General features: G+C 44.9%; 1 pseudogene; it reads left to right on the forward strand.

Moving 5' to 3' along the window:
- LOC100592615 lies at positions 1–1267 on the forward strand (annotated as a pseudogene).
- Positions 1268–10078: the final 8811 nt, after the last annotated feature.

The following is a 10078-nucleotide window of genomic DNA, read 5'->3' on the forward strand; positions in this document are numbered from 1 at the left end:
ATGTATAAGTCAGAGTCTCCTAAACAGCCCAAACAACTGAGGAAGCTCTTCATTAGACTGTTGAACTTTGAAACAACCGATGAGAGCCTGAGGAGCCATTTTGAGCAATGGGAATGCTCGCGGACTGCGTGGTCATGAGACATCCAAACACCAAGTGCTCCAGGGGCTGTGGGTTTGTCACATATACCACTGTGGAGGAGGTGAACGCAGCCATGAATGCAAGGCCACACAAGGTGGATGGAAGAGTTGTGGAAACAAAGAGAGCTGTCTCAAGAGAAGATTCTCAAAGACCAGGTGCCCACTTAACTGTGAAAAAGATATTTGTTGGTGGCACTAAAGAAGACACTGAAGAACATCACCTAAGAGTTTTTTTTTGTTTTTTTTTTCAGATGGAGTCTCGCTCTGTTGCCCAGGCTGGAGTGCAGTGCTGCGATCTCGGCTCACTGCCACCTCCGCCTCCCGGGTTCAAGCAATTCTCCTGCCTCAGCCCCCCAAGTAGCTGGGACTATAGGCACATACCACCACGCCCAGCTAACTTTTGTATTTTTATTAGAGACGGGGTTTCACCATGTTGGCCAGGATGGTCTCGATCTCTTGACCTCGTGATCCGCCGGCCTCAGCCTCCCAAAGTGCTGGGATTACAGGCATGAGCCACCACGCCCAGCCAAGAGATTATTTTGAACAGTACGAAAAATTTGAAGTGATTGAAATCATGACTGACTGAGGCAGTGGCAAGAAAAGGGGCTTTGCCTCTGTAACCTTTGACAACCATGACTCTGTGGATAAGACTGTCATTCAGAAATACCATACTATGAATGGCCACAACTGTGAAGTTAGGAAAGCCCTGTCAAAGCAAGAAATGGCTAGTGCTTCATCCAGCCAAAGAGGTCAAAGTGGTTCTGGAAACTTTGGTGGTGGTTGTGAAAGTGGTTTCAGAGGGAATGACAACTTTGGTCGTGGAGGAAACTTCAGTGATCATGGTGGCTTTGGTGGCAGCTTTGGTGGTGGTGGATATGGTGGCAGTGGGGATGGCTATAATGGATTTGGTAATGATGGAAGCAATTTTGGAGGTGGTGGAAGCTACAATTATTTTGGCAATTAAAACAATCAGTCTTCAAATTTGGGACCCATAAAGGGAGGAAACTTTGAAGGCAGAAGCTCTGGCCCCTATGGTGGTACAGGCCAATACTTTGCCAAACCATGAAACCAAGGTGGCTATGGAGGTTCCAGTAGCAGCAGTAGCTATGGCAGTGGCAGAAGATTTTAATTAGGGAAGAAAGCTTAGCAGGAGAGGAGAGCCAGAAAAGTGACAGGGAAGCTACAGGTTACAACAGATTTGTGAACTCAGCCAAGCACAGCGATGGCAGGGCATAACTGCTACAAAGAAGACATATTTTAGAAAAATACTGGTGTGTGGGCAAAAAACTCAAAGACTGTATTTGTGACTAATTGTGTAACAGGTTATCGTTTCTCTTCTGTGGAAAGTGTAAAGCATTCCAACAAAGGGTTTTAATGTAGATTTTTTTTTGCACCCATGCTGTTCATTGCTAAATATAATACTCTGATCGCGATGCTAAATAAATGTCTTTTTTTTGTTGTTTTTTGTTTTTTGGAGATGGAATCTTGCTCTGTCATGCAGGCTGGAGTGCAGTGGTGCGATCTCGGCTCACTGCAACCTCCGCCTCCTGGGTTCAAGCGATTCTTCTGCCTCAGCCTCCCAAGTAGCTGGGACTACAGGGGCACACCACCACGCCCAGCCAATTTTTGTATTTTTAGTAGAGACAGGGTTTCACCATATTGGCCAGGCTGGTCTCGAACTCCTGACCTGGTGATCCACCTGCCTTGGCCTCCCAAAGTGCTGGGATTACAGGTGTGAGCCACCGTGCCCAGCCATAAATGTCTTTTTTAAGAAATAATAATAATAATTTTTTAAAAATAAAGTACATTGCTTTAGGATCAAATGTGGATACATTCAAAACGATGTACTGAAAATGGGTCTTTATTTTCCAGAAGGTGAACCACTGGGCCACATGATGTAAATTAATTTTTATATAAGAAATGTATCTACCTTAATAATTTGCTTGGATTTGGGGGTACAAAAAAAAAACAAAAGAGGCTGGACTTGGTGGTTAACTCCCCTAATGCAACACTTTGAGAGGCTGAGGTGGGAAGATCACTTGAGCCCAGGAGTTCAAGACCAACCTGGGCTGTCACCAATCAGCCTGGGCTGACTCCAACTGTACAAAAAAATTTAAAATTAGCTAGGCGTGGTGGTGTGTGCCTGCGGTCCCAGCTACTAGGAAGGCTGAGGTGGGAGACTGCTTGGGCCCAAGAGGCAGAGGTTGCAGTGAGCCATGATTACGCCACTATACTCCAGCCTGCGAATGCAGGAAGACCCTGTCTCAAAAAAAAAAAGAAAAAAAAGCAAAGGAAACATACTTTGTGAGATTATAATCAACCCCATTATCTTAGAACAATTCCCAAGAGACATTTTTATTTTGGGAGAGAGACCACAGTTGTCTCCCTATACTCACATATACATGAATGAGCCCATACAATAATTTCTGATTGATCTTACTTAAACACCACTTTCTTTTTTATAATTTTTATTTATTTATTTTTTCTTGAGACAAGATCTCTGTCACCCAGGCTGGAGTGCAGTGGTGTGATCTCAGCTCACTGCAGCCTCAACCTCTTGGGTGCAAGTGATCCTCCCACCTCAGCCTCCTGAGTAGCTGGAATACAGGCACATGCCACCATGCCTGGCTAATTGTAAAATTTCTTGTAGAGATAGGGTTTTGCCATGTTGCCTAGGCTGGTCTTGAACTCCTGGGCTCAAGCAATTCTCCTGCCTCAGCCTCCAAAGTGCTGAGATTACAGGTGTGAGCCACCACACCTGAGTGACATATTTCTTTAAAACACTCAGTTATTAATAAAACATGTCCATCTTGTGTCAACTTTAATTGACTGACAGTGGATGCCTGGAATTCTGTGTTGAGAAGGAATACGAGGCTGAGTCCAGGCTGATCCAGAGTGACTGTGATATCAATTGTATCTACCACAGCTATGGGTAAGCACAGTGGCAGCGTAAGTGCTATACACCATGGCTGAATTAGAGGATACACTTTCTATAAATAAAAAAAAAGATTAATTGTATTTTCGGCCTGGCGAGGTGGCTCATGCCTGTTATCCCAGGACTTTAAGAGGCTGAGGTGGGCGGATCACTTGAGGTCAGGAGTTTGAGACCAACCTGGCCAACATGGTGAAACCCCATCCTTATGAAAAATACAAAAATTAGCCAAGTGTGATGGCAGGCACCTGTAATCTCAGCTACATGGGAGGCTGGGGCAGGAAGAATTGCTTGAACCTGGGAGGCAGAGGTTGCAGTGAGCCAGGATTGCATCACTGCACTCCAGCCTGGGCAACAAAAGCGAAAACTCCGTCTCAAAAAAAAAAAATGTATTTTCTCCCCTCATGGAAGTTAGAATGAAACTAGGAATATAATATAAGTATGCCAAACCATTTAAACCAAATGAGAACTGGTGGGGAAAAAGCCAAACTAATGAAGGTAATTTTTAATAAAAATAATACCATTTTATTATCCCCTAAATGAAAAATTAACACTCCAGGCTGGGTGCGGTGGCTCAAGCCTGTAATCCCAGCACTTTAGGAGGCCAAGACAGGTGGATCACGGGGTCAGGAGTTCAAGACCAGGCTGGCCAACATGACGTAACCCCATCTCTACCAAAAATACAAAAATTAGCCGGGCATAGTGCCAGGCACCTGTAATCCCAGCTACTTGGGAGGCTGAGGCAGGAGAATCGCCTCAATCCTGGAGGCGGAGGTTGCGGTGAGCAGAGATCATGCCACTGCACTCCAGCCTGGGCGACAGAGCGAGACTCCATCTCAAAAAAAAAAAAAAAAGAAAAGAAAAGAAAAATTGGCCGGGCGCAGTGGCTCACGCCTGTAATCCCAGCACTTTGGGAGGCCGAGGCGGGCGGATCACGAGGTCAGGAGATCGAGACCATCCTGGCTAGGTGAAACCCCGTCTCTACTAAAAATACAAAAAAATGAGCTGGGCGTGGTGGCAGGCGCCTGTAGTCCCAGCTACTTGGGAGGCTGAGGCAGGAGAATGGCGTGAACCCGGGAGGTGGAGCTTGCAGTGAGCTGAGATCGCACCACTGCACTCCAGTCTGGGCGACAGCGAGACTCCATCTCAAAAAAAAAGAAAAATTAACACTCCAAGTTACTCCTCGAATGTTTCAGGAATGAATACCTGGGCCATCAGCTGTTTAATGTAAGGATGAAAAAGGAAGGAAACAGAAATTTGCGTTAAAAGGAAGCAAGCTGGGGCCAGATGTAAAGGAAGTAAGGGACATACCTGGGCAGGAAGAGAGGAAAAAACATTCTATAAGGAAAGAGAAATCAGTACAAAGAAAAAGAGAAAGTAAAATTTTCCTATCTGGGTGAAGAATATTAAGAAAATTGGCCAGGTGCTGTGGCTCCCGCCTGTAGTCCTAGAACTTTGGGAGGCCGAGGCAGGAGGATCACTTGAGCCCATGAATTTGAGACCAGCCTGGGCAACACAGGAAGACCCCGAGCTACAAAAAATCAAAAAATTAGCCAGGCATGGTGGTGCACGCCTGTGGTCCCAGCTACTTGGGAGGCTGAGGTGGGAGGATCATTTGAGCCCTGGAGGTTGAGTCTGCAGTGAGCCATCATCATGCCACTGCACTCCAGCCTACGCAACAGAGTGAGACCCTCTGTCTCAAAATAATAATAATAATAAAAGTTTAAAATAATATTAATAAAATAATATCCAAAATTTGGAAATAAGCAGAAGAGATGACTGAGTCTTTTCCATGGAATGCAGAATGCTGTTTAGACTCTCTAGGAATTGTCTGATTATTAGGTGTGTGCATCGTAATTTGATTTTCTTTTTTTTTTTTTTTTTTGAGACGGAGTCTCACTCTGTCACCCAGGCTGAAGTGCAGTGGTGCGATCTTAGCTCACTGCAACCTCCGCCTCTCTAGTTCAAGTGATCCTCCTGCTTCAGCTTCCCAAGTAGCTGGGATTACAGGTGTGCACCACCATGCCCGGCTAATTTTTGTATTTTTAGTAGAGACGGGAGTTTAACCATGTTGGCCAGGGTGGTCTCAAACTCCTGGACTCAACAGATCCTCTGGCCTTGGGCTCCCAAAGTACTGGGATTATAGACGTGAGTTATTGCACCTGGCCTGACTTATTTTCTGTTTATATTTGCGCAAGAGACAAGTTTTTAACTTATGAAAATTTTATCTTAACAAGAATTTGTGTAGGAATATAATGATTAGCTAAGAAGCAGGTGAAAAGAGGACCTAGAAGGTTTTGGATTCAATAATAATAGGCAACAGGAGAACAACAAAGAAGAGCCACCATGAAGTTAACAAAAAGCCCACTGGTGTTTTGGCTCTTTTTTTTTTTTTTTTTGAGACAGAGTCTTGCTGTGTCACCCAGGCTGGAGTGCGGTAGCACGACCTCAGCTCACCGCAACCTCTGCCTCCCTGGTTCAAGCGATTCTCCTGCCTCAGCCTCCTGAATAACTGGGATTACAGGCGCCTGCCACCATACCTGGCTAAGTTTTGTTTTTTTTGTTTGTTTATTTGTTTGTTTGTTTTTTTAGTAGAGATGGGGTTTCGACATGTTGGCCAGGCTGGTCTCAAACTCCTGGGCTCAAGTGGTTCACCTGCCTCATCCTCCCAAAGTGTTGGGATTACAGGTGTGAGCCCCCATGCTCAGCCTGTTGGTGTTTTGTTTTGTTTGAGACAGGGTCTCACTCTGTTGCCCAGGCTGAAGTGCAGTGATGCAATATGGGCTCACTGCAACCTTTGCCTCCTGGATTCAAGTGATTCTCATGCCTCAGCCTCCTGAGTAGCTGGGACCACAGGTGTGTGCCACGATGCCCGGCTAATTTTTGTATTTTTAGTAGAGATGGGCTTTTACCATGTTGCCCAGACTACTCTCAAACTCCTGAGCTCAACCAATCCTCCCACTGTGGCCTCCCAAAGTGTTGGGATTACAGGTGTGAGCCACCGCACCTGGCCACAAATAGCCCTTTGTATCCATGGGTTCCACATCTGTGGTTTCTGCATCTGTGGATTCAGCCAACCAAGGACTGAAAATATTTAGGGGCAGGCCGGGCATGGTGGGTCACTTTGGGAGGCCAAGTTGGGCGGATCACTTGAGGTCAAGAATTCGAGACCAGCCTGGCCAATATGGTGAAACCCAGTCTCTACTAAAAATACAAAAACCAGCTAGGTATGGTGGCACACACCTGTAATCTCAGCTACTAGGGAGGCTGAGGCAGGAGAATCACTTGAACCTGGGAGGCAGAAGTTGTACTGAGCTGAGATCGTGCCACTGCACTCCAGCCTGTGTGACAGAGTGAGAATCCACCTCAAAAAAAAAAAAAAAATTGGTGGGGGGGAATAAAAGGATGGTTGTGTCTGAACTAAACATGTATAGACTTTTTTTCCTTATTATTCCCTAAGTAATAATAGTATAATTACTATTTATATAACAATTGCATTGTATTAAATGTTTTAAGTAATCTAAGATGATTTAAAGCATATGGGTGTGCATAGATTATATGCAAATACTGCATCATTGTATATAAGGGACCTGAGCATCCATGGATTTTGGTGTCCACATGGGGTCCTGGAACCAATTCCCTAGAGATACTAAGGGATGACTGTATCCACTCTTCTCGGATGAGGAAATGGTGACTGAGCATTTATTATTCTCTAAGTTTGTACTTGTGCGTATGTGGGTGACTATGTACGTGTCCCCATTTTCACAGCAATATCTAAAGCTGTAAGATTCATAAAGAAGTAGCAGCTTGCCTGTAAAGAAAGCCTACAGAAGTGGGGAAATCAGTAGAATATGAAAGTTTAGGGAAGAAAGATTCCAGGAGGTGGGAACAACCTATAGCGTAGAATGCTGCAAAAATGTCAAGCAGGATGAGGTTTGAAAAGTGTCCATTCATTCGTTTATTCCATAAATATTTATTGGCCACTTAGTATATGCCAAGAACTATATTAGGCATTAGATACAGTAATAAACAAAGCCAGCCTGGGCGCAGTGGCTCATGCCTGTAATCCTAGCACTTTGGGAGACTGAGGCGGGCAGAACACCTGACATTAGGAGTTGAGACCAGTCTGACCAACATAGCAAAACCCCGTCTCTACTAAAAATGCAAAACTTAGCCAGGAGTGGTGGCGCATGCCCGAATCCCAGCTACTTGGGAAGCCGAGACAGAAAAATCACTTGAACCCAGGAGGCAGAGGTTGCAGTGAGCCAAAATCACACCACTGCACTCCAGCCTGGGTCACAAAGTGAGACTCCGTTGCAAAAATTTAAAAATAAAAATAAAGCCGGGCTTGGTGGCTCATGCCTGTAATCCCAGCATTTTGGGAGGCCGAGGTGGGAGGATCACCTGAGGTCAGGAGTTCAAGACCAGCCTGGCCAACATGGTGGAACCCCATCTCTACAAAAATACAAAAATTTGCAGGACATGATGGTAGGTGCCTATAATCCCAGCCACTAGAGAGGCTGAGGTGGGAGAATTGCTTGAACCTGGGAGGCGGAGGTTGCAGTGAGCTGAGATCGCACCATTGCACTCCAGCCTAGGCGACAGAACAAGACTGTGTCTCAAAAAAAATAAAAATAAATAAATAAATAAGTTTAAAAAATAAAATATAATAGGCCAGGCGCAATGGCTCATGCCTGTAATCCCAGCACTTTGGGAGGCTGAGGCAGGCAGATCACTTGAGGCCAGAAGTTTGAGACCAGCCTGGCCAACATGGAGAAACCTCGTCTCTACTAAAAATACAAAAATTAGCTGGGAGTGGTGGTACACACCTGTAATCCCAGCTACTTGGGAGGTTGAGGCAGGAGAATCACTTGAACCAAGGAGGTGGAGATTGCAGTGAGCCAAGATCATGCCACTACACTCCAGCCGAGGCTACAGAGCGAGACACCATTATACAATACAATACAATACAACAAAACAAACAAAATAAAATAAACAAAATCAAAATTGTCCCTGCTGACATTCAGTATAGTAAAAGAGACATATATTTAATGACTCATTTAAGAAATAAGCTGTATGTGGTGGCTCACACCTGTAATCCTAACATTTTGAGAGGCCAAGATGAGGGGATAGCTTGAGGCCAGGAGTTCAACAGCAGCCTGGGCAACAAAACAAGACCCCATCTCTATAAAAAATAAATTAGTGGGCCAGGCACGGTGGCTCACGCCTGTAATCACAGCACTTTGGGAGGCCGAGGTTGGTGGATCACTTGAGGTCAGGAGTTTGAGATCAGCCTGGCCAACATGGTGAAACCCCGTCTGCACTAAAAATACAAAAAATTAGCCAGGCGTGGTGGCAGGAGCCTGTAATCCCAGCTACTCGGGAGGCTGAGGCAGGAGAATCGCTTGAATCCAGGAGGTGGAGGTTGCAGTGAGCTGAGATTGCAGCATTGTACTCTAACCTGGGCAACAAGAGCAAAACTCCATCTCAAAAAAATAAAAATAAAAATAAAAATAAAAATAAATTAGTGGATGCAGTAGTGTGCACCTGTAGTCTCAGCTATTCAGGAGGCTGAAGCCAGAGGATCACTTGAGCCTGGGAGATTGAGGCTGCAGTGATAGTGCCACTGCATTGCAGCCTGGGCAGAAGAGTGAGACCCTGTCTCAAAAAAAAAAAAAAGTATTAACATTTTAAGACTCCAGTGCCAGTCAAGATGGAGTAGTCCACTATAGCTTATTTCTATTGCTGGCTATAACTAAACACTGGAATAAATACAAAAAGCAACTACCTGGGCACTCTGAAAAGTAAATAAATGCAGAGTCAAACTTGGAGAAAGGGGCCCACATGGGAGTGAGTTTCTGTGTGTGTGTGTGTGTGTGTGTGTGTGTGTGATCTGAGGATAGGTACACAGTGAGCCGTGGCAGTGCAGTATGGACAGCTAAAACTCCCAGAGAGGCCCTGTCTGTGTAGATCAAGGAACTCAGAAAATGAGTCCCTGGGTTTCAGAGCTGTAAGGGTAAAATGTCCATTTCTTCCCTCTCTCTCTTGCTGTGGTAGTGGCATGGGCAACTAACCCTCCTTGAGAAGCCGCATCATTCTGGCTCTAGGACAGAGGCAGGAAGTTGAGAATAATCCCAGAGAGGAGACCTAGAGAAGCGTTCTCCTACTTCTGTGCATGAACAAGCATCTGTCCAGGGCTCATTCCTGAGGTACATATACACAGAATACCCCAAAGCAGCACAGCAAAAGCCTCGAAAACTGAACAGCAACATAAGGCACAAGTCCAAGTCTAACCCCCAAAGGGCACAGATAGACGTAGGATGATCTAAAGCAGCACAGGACAGGCTTTGAAAACTGTCTCGACATTGGAATCCACAGGGAGAAAAAAAGGCAAGACAGACCTTGCAGTCTCAATCCAACCAGGATGACTGAATGCTGAAAACAACAACTAAAATCAGCATTCTCTGGAGGACTTTAATAGGACCCAGAGAGTCACAAAGGAATATTCAAACTGTTCAGGATACAAACTGGTATTATTCAACATACAAAGAGTCATGAAATAAGTGACCATTCTCAAGCGAAAAAGATAATCAACAGATACCAATGCCAAGATGATGGAATTATCAAAGACTTTAAGACAGCTATTACCATCATGCTCTATAAGATAACAGTGAACATGCTTGAAGTAAATGTTAAGATATAAGTTCTCAACGGAAGAAAAAACTATGAAAAGGAACCAAACAGAAAGTTTACAGCTGAAAAATATATCTGAAATAAAAAATTTCACTAGAAGGTATCAATAATAGGATAAAGATTACCAATAGAGGAAAGAGTCAGTGAAGATGGATCAAGAGAAATTGTCCAGGCCAGGCATGGTGGCTCATGCCTGTAATCCCAGCGCTTTGGGAGGCCAAGGTGGGTGGATCACCTGAGGTCAGGAGTTCGAGACCAGCCTGGTCAACATGTTGAAACCCTGTCTCACTCTTTTCCTTGGCGCTGCCATCTCCT

The sequence above is a fragment of the Nomascus leucogenys genome, chromosome 14 (genome assembly GCF_006542625.1).
Source record: "Nomascus leucogenys isolate Asia chromosome 14, Asia_NLE_v1, whole genome shotgun sequence".
In the NCBI taxonomy this organism is placed as follows: domain Eukaryota; kingdom Metazoa; phylum Chordata; class Mammalia; order Primates; family Hylobatidae; genus Nomascus; species Nomascus leucogenys.